The following is a 14,127-nucleotide window of genomic DNA, read 5'->3' as shown; positions in this document are numbered from 1 at the left end:
TTCTTCCATTGATTCACTCCCCAAATGGCCGCAATGGCCGGAGCTGCACCGATCCGAAGCCAGGAGCCAGGAGCTTCTTCCCGGTCTTCCATGTGGGTATAAGGGCCCAAGGACTTGGGCCATCTTCTACTGCTTTCCCAGGCCATAGCAGAGAGCTGGATTGGAAGAGGAGCAGCCGGGACTAGAACCGGTGCCCATATGGGTTGACGGCACCGCAGGCAGAGGATTAACCTACTGCGCCATGGTGCCGGCCCCTCAACATGTACAATTTTTACTTTAGTTTTCTCTGGGAGGAGGAGCTCTGTTTGCATTGACATACTCTTCCAGTACAGTGTGCAGCCTGTCTAGCAGTCAGCTGCTCACCCTAAATTCAGGGGCCCGGAGCAGCACCCCCCCACCCTTGCTTGCTCATACCCTGAGCTGCACTGCAGGCCAGCCAAGGGTTGACTGCTCTAAGCTGGGCTTGCCTGGCTCGATTGCAGGCAGAACGTTGGCTCCAGGTGCTAAATTTAATTTGCTCTTGATATACTTTCTGTTTATATCCAGACGTGTGCTTCTCAGCTTTTCAGCGTAAGTACTAAGTTTTAAGCTAAGCTAAGTCTTCTGTAACTTGGAACTCACAGCACTAGGATCGGCTTGTGCCAGGAGCCTCTCAACTAAACCCATACAAACACCACCCAGACACCCCATGTTGCTCTTCAACAGGACACTTCCTACCACTTCTGTGGCCTTTGTCAAGTTCAGTTGGATTCATTTAAGTAATGGCTACTGCCTTTCTTTTCTCCGAGGGCTGTGTCCTCTCATCCAGGACTTCTCACGCTTGAACGTGCATACTAATTGTTTGGGAATCTGGTTTAAACTCAGCTCCCCATTCAGCAGGTCTTGGGCTAGGCCAGAGAGGTTGCATTCTGTGCAAGCTCTCTTGGCTGATATTGGTCCACAGGAGTAGCTTTTAGCAGCAAGGCTTAGACCGTGGTTCCACTTTGAGAAAACAATTACACAAGTAGCGTAAATGGCGGTACCCAGGGAACATCGTGGGGAGTGAGAAAAGGACAGAGTGAGGACAGGATTCTGTTTCTGCCTCTGCATTTGGAGTTGAATGCTCTCAACTCTCATTCTCACACTGGAAGTTTGGGGGAATCAGATGTGAGAATGGAGGTGAACATATTTTGAATAAAGCCTTCAAGTGAGAAGTGTCATCACCTATGACTAATCAGTGATTACTAAAAATTCACAGGAAATTTAGTGTCATCAAAACAGTAGCAACAGTAAAGAGCCAGAAAGTTAGGGTTAAGAGAGTTAGTTGATATAAAATGCCAATTACTGTGCCTGGAACATACAAGGAATGCACATTATTCTGTTTGCTAAAATTGGATGAGGAGAAAGCTGTGTGTCTGATGGAGCAATGTATTGCTACTCTGTCCTTTTTGTATAATTTCCATTTGGTGTTGAGTGTCACTTTTTTTTTTAAAGATTTATTTATTGATTTGAAAGTCAGAGTTATACAGAAAGAAGGAGAGACAGAGAGAGAGGTCTTCCATCCGCTGGTTCACTCCCCAGTTGGCCACAATGGCCGGAGCTGCACCTATTCGAAGCCAGGAGGCAGGAGCTTCTTCCTGGTCTTCCCATGTGGGTGCAGGGGCCCAAGGACTTGGGCCATCTTCTACTGCTTTCCCAGGCCATAGCCGAAAGCAGGATCAGAAGTGGAGCACCTGGGACTAGAACCGGTGCCCATATGGGATGCCGGCACTGCAGGCGGCGGCTTTACCCTCTATGTCATGGCTCTGGCCCCATCACAATTTTGTTCCCTTGATGACTGATCTAGGATTGGCATTAGCACACACAGCCTGAAGAGTGTGACCACCACCCTGAGAAGGCTCATGTTGCATCAGTCATGATACTTGAAGCTGCAAGGAACAAAAGCCTCCAAATTCAACTTGTCTGAAGCAATGAGGAAATCGTGTTATGTCACCTACCGCCGGGACCTGATGAAGTGGCTCGAAGGCTGACTGATTTAGTGGTGGGACAGGTTTCCCATGTCCCCTGTTTCCCATGTTCATCGCACTGGTGAAAGGGCTTCACAGTGGCATCACAGTACCAGCTCTGACATCAGACAAGACAGCGCCTGAAGAGAAACGGACTCCTCGTCTGTGTTTCTCTATCTCCAGTGGAGGAAATCACTCCCGGAAGATCCCAAGAGACGGCCGTCCCAGGACGTACTCCTCTGTAAGCTGAGCGCCAGGCAAAGGGAATGAGATTGCCATGCTTGGCTGCAGAGACATTCAGAAACCATCCTTATACCACGGAGGGAAGGATGGCCACGAGGATACAGAGTTCAGCATGCGAGAAACAGGAGAGACGTTTGGGCCTTCAGCCATGAACACGGTGTTTTTAAACATCCAAGAAGAAATCTCTGAATTCCCCGCCTACGACAGGATTCCTTTTCCGTGGTAGCCCTCTCAAAGTTTTTTTTTAACCTTCTGTTTAAATGTTTAAGGACCCGGAAGATCATTTACTTCTCTTCTTCCCCTAGACCCTGGCCTGCACCTCAGCTAAGGAGAAGGTATTAACCCAGGAGTGCCAAGCCCTACTCAGGAAGTGTCCCTCCCAGCTCCTATGGGTGGGGATGACTCCAAAGCCTGCTCTGGGCATTGGCTGAGTGGTGAGCACATTTTCACTGCATTAGCTCTACTGGTCTCTCTGTGCACCTTGGACCCCCATGATTCAAACTTGTAATGAACACCCTGACCTGCCTCGCACACTGCTGCTCCTCGTGTTTTATCATCGTGTTCTTCCTCACTATGGTATCCACATATCATCTGAAAGTTATGGAAGATGTGTCACCTTCTCACCGCCACCAGCAAACACTACTGACACTTCATAGCCGCCCAATGCCACTGTCCCCAGTTTCTGCCGATGAACGGAATAAATGGCATGATCTTGCAAGACCAGGTTTAGGAGCCACTGGGAATGTGCTCCACCTACTCTGAACTCGGAGCAAGTTGACCCTTCCTAGGTCAACTTCCTAGGTCTCCCTTCAAAATGTGTGTGTCTGGAGTGATGTGAGTCCCCACCTTCCACTTGCTCGCCGTTGTCCAGAAGCACTGGAAAATCCACTCACTGTTTAGCTCTCACTCCAACAGCCTCCCTGGAAGCTCCAGAAATAGTCTACTGTCCGTGCCAGAACGGAGGAGGAAAAACAGTGATCTTAATCTTCCTGCTGCGCAATCTAAGCTTTTAAAGTGGACATTACTCAAAGAGGCAGCATTAGAAGCTCAGCCTCCTAGCAAAAGGAGATTTTTTTTCTACCACAATTATTACATCATGAAAAAGAAGTTGCAAAGAAATTTTATCATTTCAATAAAACTCTCCTAAAAATACTGTGTTTTTTTTTTCTTTTTATGCTTTTGAGCCTGTCCATGCCATTGTGTTTAATAGTATTGTTTCTCTATAAAGAACCTGGCCCCGGGGCTGGTGTTGTGCTCCCTGCTAATGGCATGGGAAAGCAGCAGAAGATGGCCCAAGTATGTGGGAGACCTGGAAGAGGCTCCTGGCATTGGCCTAGCCCAGCCAGGCCATTGCAGCCATCTGGGGAGTGAACCAGTGCATGGAAGATCTCTCTGTCACTCTTTCTCTCTCCTGTAACTCTGACTTTGGAATAAAATAAGTCTTTTTTTTACCACGAGAAATTTTTATTTAATAAATATTAATTTCCAAAGTACAGATTTCGGATTGCAGTGGCTTCTGTGCCCCCATAACTTCCCTCCCACCCGCAACCCTCTCAACTCCTGCATCCTCTCCCATTCCGTTCGCATCAAGATTCATTTTCAATTATCTTTATATACAGAAGATCAATTTAGTATATATTAAGTAAAGATTTCAACAGTTTGCACCCACACCAAAACACAAAGTGTAAAATACTGTTTGAATACTAGTTATAGCATTAATTCACATAGTACAACACATGAAGGACAGAGATCCTACATGAGGAGTAAGTGCACAGTGACTCCTGTTGTTGACTTAACAAATTGACACTCTTGTTTATGGCATCAGTAATCACCCTAGGCTCTAGTTAGGAGTTGCCAAGGCTATGGAAGCCTTTTGAGTTAAAAAAAAAAAAAAAGGAACCCAGCCCCATGAAGATCAGAGGAGGAAGGGAGGAGTTTCACACAGTAACCTCGGCTGGCTGAGGTTTGTGGAAATGAAGAGGACACGAGTAGTGTGCGTGCCTTGCGTACCCTTGTTCCAATGAAGCTCACTGACAATCCATGGTGGACTGCAAGGCACAGACTCCTCTGGGCTTCTTGCTCCCTGCCCAGCCACAAGAGGAACTGTGCAGCCACCTCTCCGTAGAGGCCTCCCAGGCACCTGCAGCTCCCAACAGTGTGAGCTGTGCTTTAAGCTCCCAATTTCCTCTAAGTAGGAACTTCTCACTGTGACTTCCTGATGTGGGAGAGTGCAGGCCAGGTGAAAAGGCTGAGCGGGGAGGAGCAGTGCCTCATTCAGATGGATCCTAGATCAGATACAGCCATCAGCCATCAGTGCTCCTCCAGAATCCCTGGGAAGTGCTGAAGGTGCAGAGCTCGGTTTGCATGGAACTCTGGTTCTACGTTTTTAAACAAAATGTATTTATTTGAGAGAGCGAGAGAGCTCCCATCTGCTGGTTCACTCCCCAAATGCTTTCAACAGTTGGGGATGGACCAGGCCAAAATCAAGACACCGGAACTCCATCAGGGTCTCCCACATGGGTGTCAGGGACCCGAGTACTTGAGCCATCACCACTACCCTCCAGGGTCTGCATTAGCAGGAAACTGGAATCAGAAGCAGAGCTGGGACTCAAACCCAGGCACTCCGGTATGGGACATGGGTGTCTTAACTGCTAGACCAAATGCCCATCCCAAATCTGCATGTTACACTTTAAGATTTGCACCCCAGGCAGATCTGGGGCTGATGCACAGAAAGAGTCCATTTTTGGAAAAAAAAAAAACTGCCCTGAGTCATAGGCATGAGGGTCAGCCTCAGGAGTGAGCACTGACAGCTCCTCTGAGCAGGATCCAGGGCCTACATGAGCACCAGTCCTTGCAAGTTTGGTGGCCCAGTTTACAGGGGAGGAGAGTGCGGTGCTCATACCTTAGGTCATTTGTCCGAGGGCTTGTGACCTGCCATTGGCTGTGAGCTCAATCACACCTGATTCCAAAGCCAGTGCTTTTGAGTCCACACTGTGTCATCTCCCAATCAAGTGCTTGGTTAGGCCAGGAACTGGACTCTACACATACAAATTGCATACAATGGTCTTCATCTTTAGAACTCATTCTATGAGCGTTAGTTTCTCTCTCTCTCTGTTCTAGATATTTGCCCAGTGATGGACAGAGCCAGGACAAGGAAATCAGAGCTCCTTGGGCTGTTGTCTGCCCAGGAAGACCAATTTAGCATATCAGACAATTTGGTTTATGTCTGTCTTTCTGTCTCTGATGGATCTCAGGAACAAAGGATGAGCTGGTGTTGGGGTGGAGCAGATTAAGCCGCTGCTTGCAACACTAGCATCCCATATGAGTGTCCATTCAAGTCCTGGTTCTCCTGTTCTACTCCAGTAGCAAAAGGCAGTGGAAGAGGGCCTAAGTACCTGCCATTGATGTGGGAGACCCAGATGAAGTTCCAGGCTCTGGCTTCAGTCTAGCCCAGCCTTGGCCATCATAGCCATTTGGGGAAAGAACCAGCTGTTGGAAGATTGCTCTCTCTTTTTCTGTCTCTCCCCACCACCCCTGTCATTTTGCCTTTTAAATAAATGAATGAATAAATAAATCTTTTTTTTAAGATTTTTTATTTTATTTATTTGACAGGTAGAGTTATAGACAGTGAGAGGGAGAGACAGAGAGAAAGGTCTTCCTTCTGTTGGTTCACTCCCCAAATGGCTGTTACGGCCGGTGCTGCGCCAATCCGAAGGCAGGAGCCAGGTGCTTCTTCCTGGTTTCTCACACGGGTGCAGGCGCCCAAGCACTTGGGCCATCCTCCACTGCCCTCCTGGGCCACAGCAGAGAGCTGGACTGGAAGAGGAACAACCGGGACTAGAACCCCGGGCCCATATGGGATTCTGCTGCCGCAGGTGGAGGATTAACCAAGTGAGCCACGGCACCGGCCCCTGAATAAATAAATCTTTTAAAAAAAGAGATTCTGAAATGGTCCAGTTCATGAGGAATATAGATGGTGTTCTATTCTTTCCTAACAAGACATCCGTTTTGGATGATACTGAAAGTTCTCCCAGCATTCCTAACACGGGGGATTGTGTGCTGAATTAAATAAGATGGTTAACATGGAAGCACTCTGTAGTAAAAGCACTGTGAAACTGGTCTGTGTGGATGAGTTATCAAGGGTTCCGTGTCAGATCAGCCTTACGAAAGCCATGCTGGCAAACCCCTAATGATCATAATATTGAAGAATATTCATTATGGGCTAGACCTGCACTCAGGATATGTTGCTAGAGACCCTGTGTCTTAATGATAATTCTTGCTTTTTTATGGGAGACCCAGTGAAGGCTCCGAAAGGGCACACGTGCAGGACATGACAACAACTTGGCTTGGGCCCTAGTCTTGAGCTTTGTGTGTAAACACCACACTGTGGTGCCTTTTGCTTATTCCTGCTTTCAAAATATTTATTTATGCATCTATGTGTGTGTGTGTGTGAGAGAGAGAGAGAGAGAGAAACTCCCATCTGCGGGGCGACCTTGCCATTACCCACAACTGTTCTGGCCCAGAGCCCAAAGACTGGAACTGGAAACTCAATCCAGGTGTCCCTTGTGGGTAGCAGGGTCCCAACTAACTGGGTCATCATCTCCTGCATCCCAGGGTTCATGTTAGCAGGAAGCTGGAATCAGGAGCAGAGCCTGGACTCGAACCCAGGAGCTTTGATATGGGATAAGTTTGTCCCAGCTGGTGTCTTAAACTGCGGTGGTGGTGGTGGTGGGGGCTCCAATCGAAAAGGAAACAAAGTTGCTAAGCCTTCACTCAGCAAGGCCTCTAAGCCTTTGCTCCAGTTTGCCGCACTTCTGCATCTCAGTGACAGCGTTTCCAACAATCCAAGATGGCCCCCGGGGGAGGTACCTAGCCTGACAGGAGACTTCTGTATTCCTGAACAGTACGTGTCCTCGGCTGTGATAGGCCCTTGAGGGCGTGCCCGGCTCGTGTCCTGCCTTACCTTTCAGCTGGTTGGCTCGGTTCCCTTGTGCCCTGGACAGCCCCCTTTCTGTGTCTATAAAAGCTCTTCCTCCCCAATAAAGTTGAGAACCCGGCTGCGCCCTGGGCGTTGACTGATCTCCCGGCTCTGGTGTGGTTCCTTTGCCGACACTCATTATCCCGCTGGGCCCCTGAGCTTCCCAGGCTGGCCCTGAGGAGCTCTATCGGACCTGCTGCCCTGTGATGAGCAGCATTAAACATTAGGTCAAATGCCTGCCTTGATCATGCCTCACACATATCCATTTTGCTTAAAGACAAGATGTTTGATGCAGAGAAGATGGAATGCAACCTCATTCCATTGTAGCAATGGCTCTGTATTGTCCCTTGAATGTAGCAATTCTCCCCTCATTTTCAGAGGTAGGAGCTCTATACCTTGCAGGTAACCTCCAGTGTTCTCTGTTATTTACAGGACCTGGTGCAAAACCCCAGCAACCCACATCTTGCTCCACCTACTTCCCCACCCTCTCCTCCTACCACTCCTTATGGGCACGTTTGTCTCCTGCTGTCTACTAAGCTGGCCACATGCCTTTCCAATCTCTGCCATTGAGCAAATCTCCCACGGGGGTAGCCGCTTTCTTGCTCCATGCAAAGCACTTTTATAGATGGTTTACAGAAAAACAGATGTGTAATACAATTATAAAGCAATATATACCAAAAGAGGACTGGGGGAAAAAGTTATTAGTCCCTTGGGGCTGCCATAACAAAATATCACTCCCTGGGTGGCTAACAACAGAAAAACTTGTTTCTCAGGGTTTGGGACACTGGAAATTTGAAGCCATGGCAGGTCTGGTTTCTCCTAAGGCATGGCCACCTTCTCTCTATGTCCTCATGTGGCTTTTCCTCTGGGCACAGGAGCCCCTGGCCTCTTTCTGTGTTCTTTTTTTTTTTATTTTAATATTTATTTATTTATTTGAAAGAGAGGGAGAGGGAGAGGGAAAGAGAGAGAGATCTTCTATCTGCTGTTTCACTCCCCAGATGGTTGCAATGGCTGAGGCTCAGGCAGGTCAAAGCTAGGACCCAAGCCAGGAGCTTCTTCCAGGTCTTCCCCATGGGTGTAGTGGCCCAAGAACTTGAATCATCTTCTGCTGCTTTCCCAGGCACATTAGCAAGGAGCTGAATTGGAAGTGGAGCAACAGGGACTTGAACTGGCGCCAACATGGGAGAAAGGGAGATTAGAGATAGAGACAGAGATAGAGATAGATATGAGAGAGAGAGAGAGATGCCTGATCTTCTATCTGCTGGTTCATGGTCATAATGGCTGGAGATGATCTAGGCTGAAACCAAGAGCCTGGACCTCTATCGGGGTCTCTCACATGAATGGCAAGGACCCAAGCTCTCAGCCATCTTCTGCTGTTTTCCCAGGTGCATCAGCAGGGAGCAGGATCAGAAGTGGAGCAGCAGGAACTCGAAACAGCACTTATAGTATACTGGTGGTGCAGGAGGTAGCTTAACCTGCCAGTGCTAGTATCTCAACATATACATTTTGAAGGCTCACAAATTAGATAGGGCTGGCCCTATCTGAGAGCTATGGGGGGAGTTTGTTCTCTAAGCTCCTGGGAGTCTCAGGCATTCCTTGGTTTGTACAAGGCATTCTCTTCATGTCTTCTCATTATCTTCCCTCTGTGTGCCTCTCCCCTGGGTGTCCTTGTCCAAGTTTCCCTGTTTAGAAAAATGTCAGTCACCTTGGATTAGAACCTGCTCTGAGGACGGCATTATGAATTGATTACCCCTATAAAGTCCCCAACTCCAAACAGCACCTCATTCTGTGGTTCTGGGTTTAGGACTTTAGTGTATCATTTTTGGAGGGACACCATCCTGTCCACCACAAAGAGTGATATTTTTGTCGGGGTGGAGAAGGGACTTAAGATGTATAAGAGTACTTTGAAAAGTTCCTGGGAAAATGGAATTAAAAGATCAGCTTAATTTTGCTGCAATATGACTTTGAAATCCATACATAGCTTTTTTCAAAATACTTTCCACAAACCTTTTAAGAAAAATGTTATTTTTTAGTTGAGATGCAGAGATGAGAGAGAGAGAGAGAAAGAGAGAGAGAGAGAGAGAGAGAGAGAGAGAGAGAAAGAGAGGAGGGGAGGGGGAGGGGGAGGGAGAGGGAGAGAGACCACCGTGTTGCACCACCAAACAGCTTTGACCCTTAGATGTTTCTGAACACTTCTAAGCCCAAAGCTTTGCAGTGAATTTCAAACCATGAGTACTTGAGCTCTGTCGGAAGCCACAGAGAACAAGCTGCTGCTACTTTGACCTGCACGGTCTGAATCTACAACGAGCAAGACTCAGAGTGCCTGTTCCATCTCCTGTCCCACCCCACCCCATTTCTAATTTCTTCAACTTTCTGTATAATGAGATTATCCTGGCTTGGGCTGCACTTGAGAATGAACTAGACAGGACATTGCCCTGTGTGCATGGAGCTGGCATTGCATAGCAGTCAGCCCTCCCTGCTGTTCACATCAGTAGAGTCTACCAACTGTAGCTGGAAAGTAATAGAAAAAAAGTATCTATACTGAACATGAACAGAGCTGGTTCCTGTCATGATTCCCTACTCCTGTAACATCTACACTGCTTTAGGGCGATTCACAATATATACACAAATACTATACTCTGATATGAATACTATACTGTACTACATATGTAAATATATATGCTATAAATGTGCATACTATATTCTATATGTAAATATATACTACATATGTGAATGATTTACCCACTATGCCACAGTACCAGCCACTATTCATTTATACTCTTACTCCAGGCTCTGCAATGTTGGGGTGAGCTGGGGGCAATGGTATCTTTTGGATTTCTGGTGTGATCACTTAAGTAATGGAGGTGAGAACTAGTCTGGAATATGAATGGTTTCCAACTTACGTAGTTCAACTTAGTGGATATTTTGCTTCACAATGGTGCAGAAGCACAGCCATCCAACTATTCTGCCTTTCCCTTTCAGTACAGTATTCAAGAAATCATACAAGCTCTCCAACACTTTATTGGCTTTGTGGTCAAAAGTCTAGTGTTTTAAGCATGTTGAAATAGAATAGGCTGAGCTATATTGCATAGTAATTAGATGTAATGCTTTTCAACATAGGCTATTTTCAAGTTATGGTGGATTTATTGGGATATAACCTCATCATAAGTTGAGGGGCACGCATTGTTTTGAAGAGTTTTGAGCATGCAGGTAGAAGATATGGAGTAGGAATTCAGATGTGTATGCTCAGAGCAGAAGTCTGGGTGGAGACACTGGCATGGAGTCGGCAATCATTGGTCTTTGAGCTTATGGATGTGGTTGAGATCTGGAAAGAAGAATCAGGGAGCAGAGAAGTCCTAAGAGTCAGCCCTGAGGTCTGAGGAAGGCAAGGTTGCTGTAGAGGATGAGGAGAAGGAGAGGCCAAGCAGGTGGGGGAAGGCCCAGAGAAAGGAATCATCAAAGCCAAAAGCAATGTCTTTAAGGAGAAGGAGTTGCTGAGGGATGGATTTAGCCAGTTGGAGGTTGTTAGTGTAGTTGGAGGGTAAGAACTGGAGAGCTGTGCTGAGAAATGATTGAGGCGAGAGAAGTCAAAACTGGGAGTAGATAGGAAGGTCAAGACATTGAAGTGGATGAGGAAGCGGGGCACTAACTGGAGAAGGGGAGTGGGATTGAGGGAGGACTTTTTATTTTTTATTTTTATTTTTAAGGATAAAAGAACTTGAATATGTTTCAATGTCAATGGAATGTTTCCATCAGGGACAGTGAAGTTGATGATAAAGGAAAGAAAAATGACAGATACACCCTAAGCTCAGAGGATCCATTTATTTGCAACCTCACCATACTGATTCACCCTTTGTTAAGTCTCTGAGACAGGGCCGGCGCTATGGCTCACTTGGTTAATCCTCCACCTGCAGCACTGGCATCCCATATGGGCACCAGGTTCTCCTCTCCTGCTCCTCTTCTGGTACAGCTCTCTGCTGTGGCCCAGGAGTGCAGTGGAGGATGGCCCAAGTGCTTGGACCCTGCACCCGCATGGGAGACCGGGAGGAAGCACCTGGCTCCTGGCTTCAGATCTGCGCCGTTCCAGCTGTGGCAGCCATTTGGGGGCTGAACCAATGAAAGGAAGACCTTTCTCTCTCTCTCTCTCTCACTGTCTACAACTCTACCTATCAAATAAAAAAAATACAGAATTGTCAAGCAGGTAAATTCAAGATCATTTAAAAAAAAAAGTCTCTGGGACTTCAAGTGGGCTTAAAAACCAGTGCGCCCATTGTGTTAGGAGAAGCAACAGCCACGCCGTGGGAAAGCTGCCCTCTGCGTCCTCACCCTCACTCACCCAGCTGTCTGCACAGCATATGGTCTTCCGACTCAGTTGCCTGCAGAAGAGGCGCTTGTTATTTATCCCTCAGAAAATGAATTAAATTTAAAATAGATCTCGTTTTAGATCCAGAGGCTGTAATACTATCAGTCCGCTAGATAGAAATAGCTTGCAGCTCTTGGGGCTCATTGGAGTCTTAACAGCAGGATTTCATGTTTCGCAAATGAGAATGTCTTGCGTGGATATCTGACATGCTCTCCATCATTGTTTTACCCGATTAAAAATGTTGTATTCCACAAAGAAACAGGATACCGGGGTCTCTGGGTGGTAGAGTTTTCACAGAAGCTGTCATGGAAAATGAAATTTAGAATCTTAGAGATGGCACCAAGCTGGGAAATTTACATACTATCAGGAAGCAGGACTAGCTGTCTGGAATAATTGAAAACTGCAGTAATAACTGGAGTTGTCCTAGGGAGCAATGTTAGAAAACATAATGAACATTTTCCAAGTTCAAGAGCTTTCTTCTTTTACTACATAAAGACACTGTCAATTCACACTTAAATTCAATTTTTTTTGAAGTTTTATTTATTTAACTGAAAGGCAGAGTTACAGACAGGGAGGGAGAGACAGAGAAAGAGTGAGATCTTCTATCTGCTCGTCCACTCTCTAGATGGCCACAATGTTTAGGGCTGGGCCAGGTCACAGTCAGGAGCTAGGAACTCCATTCGGGTCTCCTATATTTGGGCAATCTTCTGCTCCCCAGGCACAATGGCAGGGAGCTGGGTCAGAAGCGGAACAGCCAGGACTTGAACCGGCACTCACGTGTGTTGCCGGTATTGCAGGAAGCAACTTAGCCCACTGCGCCACAGTGCTGGCTCCCTAAATTTAATACTTCGTATACTTCAGTCTTCTCACAAATGTTGACCGCCACAGAACCAGTGCCATTTGGAACAATGATCGTGCTAAGCTTTCCATACACATTTCCTCATTTTACCTTTAGAACAGTCTTGAGGGTTCTTCTAGTTATCTTCATTCCCAGGAGGAAGACACTGGGGTTTAGAAGGTCAGTTGTCTAAATGTCACACCCACTGTATGGAAACTGCAGTGCTTAGATATAAACTCTTCATGGAACTCTGATGTTGAAGGCACGCTTAGCTTCTCCCTACAGGGAGCTTAAGATAAGATTGGAAGTCTACGTGTGTGGCCATGACTTTTCCATAGGCAGTTAAGTGTGACAAGTGCTTTGGAGTCTTGCAGAGCAGAGATTACGCTGGGGGGTCCTGGGGTGGGGGCATGCTGACATGGGTGGCTCAGCATGCATCCTTAGAGCTCAAGGACTGGAAAGGCTGTGAAAATGAAACAGTCAAAGTAGAAGGAACAGGAAGGACAAGAGCAAAGTCAAGTTAGAGGCGGCTCCTGGGGAGCCCTGGGCAGTCCTATGTAACTGGTACGTGTGGAATAACAACCCTATAAGACATCTGGGTCAGAGCCTGGGGGTGTCTAAATGACAACAGTTTAACTGGAGTCTTTTAGGTCTTATGTGTCCCATGGATGAACTCTGACCATCACCTTGATGGAGTCCATTTCCTTCATGTGCTCAGCCAGCAAGGGCCTGGAGGATCTTGCTAACTGGTTAAGTTTTTACTGCTGTTTAATGGCCGTGGTGTGAGACTTAGCAGACAGGGGACTCCTAACCTTTTATTCCCGTAAGAATGGATGAGATTACGACTGTTCAGAAAAGGGGACAATGATAGAGGCATACTGGTTTGTGGGCTGCTGGCTGACTGCTCATTTGCTGCAGCAATGGGACAGCAAGGAGAGAAGTCTTCCAGAGGCCCCTCAGCTGCCTGCAGACGCCCTGCGCTGCAGCATTGGTCTCAGCATCCATGAATACCCAACGAGAGCACAGAGGCAATTTAACTTAATGAACTGAGAAAGCTTTGCAGGACTCCCCAGTCTTTGCATCCCCTTAACTGCCTGCTAAAAGTAGAAGAGATTTGATGCCCGTCCCTTTTTTTTTTTTAAACTCATTACTAATCCTATGACTATATCCCTACAAGGAACTTAAGACAGATCTTGCCCTGGTACTATCAGACTAATCTTCTCTAATGAGAACTTTAATTGCGTTGTTTTCCTGCTTAAAAACCTTCAATGGCTCCCTATTTCCCACTATAAATTCTTCTTGATTTACAAAATTGCCACAGTCTCTCTGGCTTTGCCTCACGTGCCAACTGTATGCCTCTCGAAGATCTAAAACACACACAATCCACTTTGACAGGCTGCCCTAAATGAGGTGTTATTTTCACAGTGAACCCTGGAGAGCCTCAGCAGGGCATGGACATTCAGCAATCATTTTGTCATTTTTTTTCACAAGGGACAACTTGAGAACTTGGTTCAGATCTTCCTTTGGTGATTTCACCGCACCTATATTTTCATGATCTTGCAAATCCTCTTCCACTGTCCTAGTGATTTGGCTTATCCACCCCCCCCCCCCACACACACACACTTGCCTATCAACTGGAATTTTCTGCAATCAACAGGATTGGTGGGGATCTAATAAAGACTCTGTTTTTGAAGACTTGATCCGCCTTTGCAAAAACGAA

The sequence above is a fragment of the Oryctolagus cuniculus genome, chromosome 17 (assembly GCF_051225735.1).
Source record: "Oryctolagus cuniculus isolate XC-2025 breed Fujian yellow rabbit chromosome 17, ASM5122573v1, whole genome shotgun sequence".
Lineage (NCBI taxonomy): Eukaryota > Metazoa > Chordata > Mammalia > Lagomorpha > Leporidae > Oryctolagus > Oryctolagus cuniculus.
The sequence above is the reverse complement of the archived record's forward strand: the minus strand, read 5'-3'. Positions refer to the sequence as shown.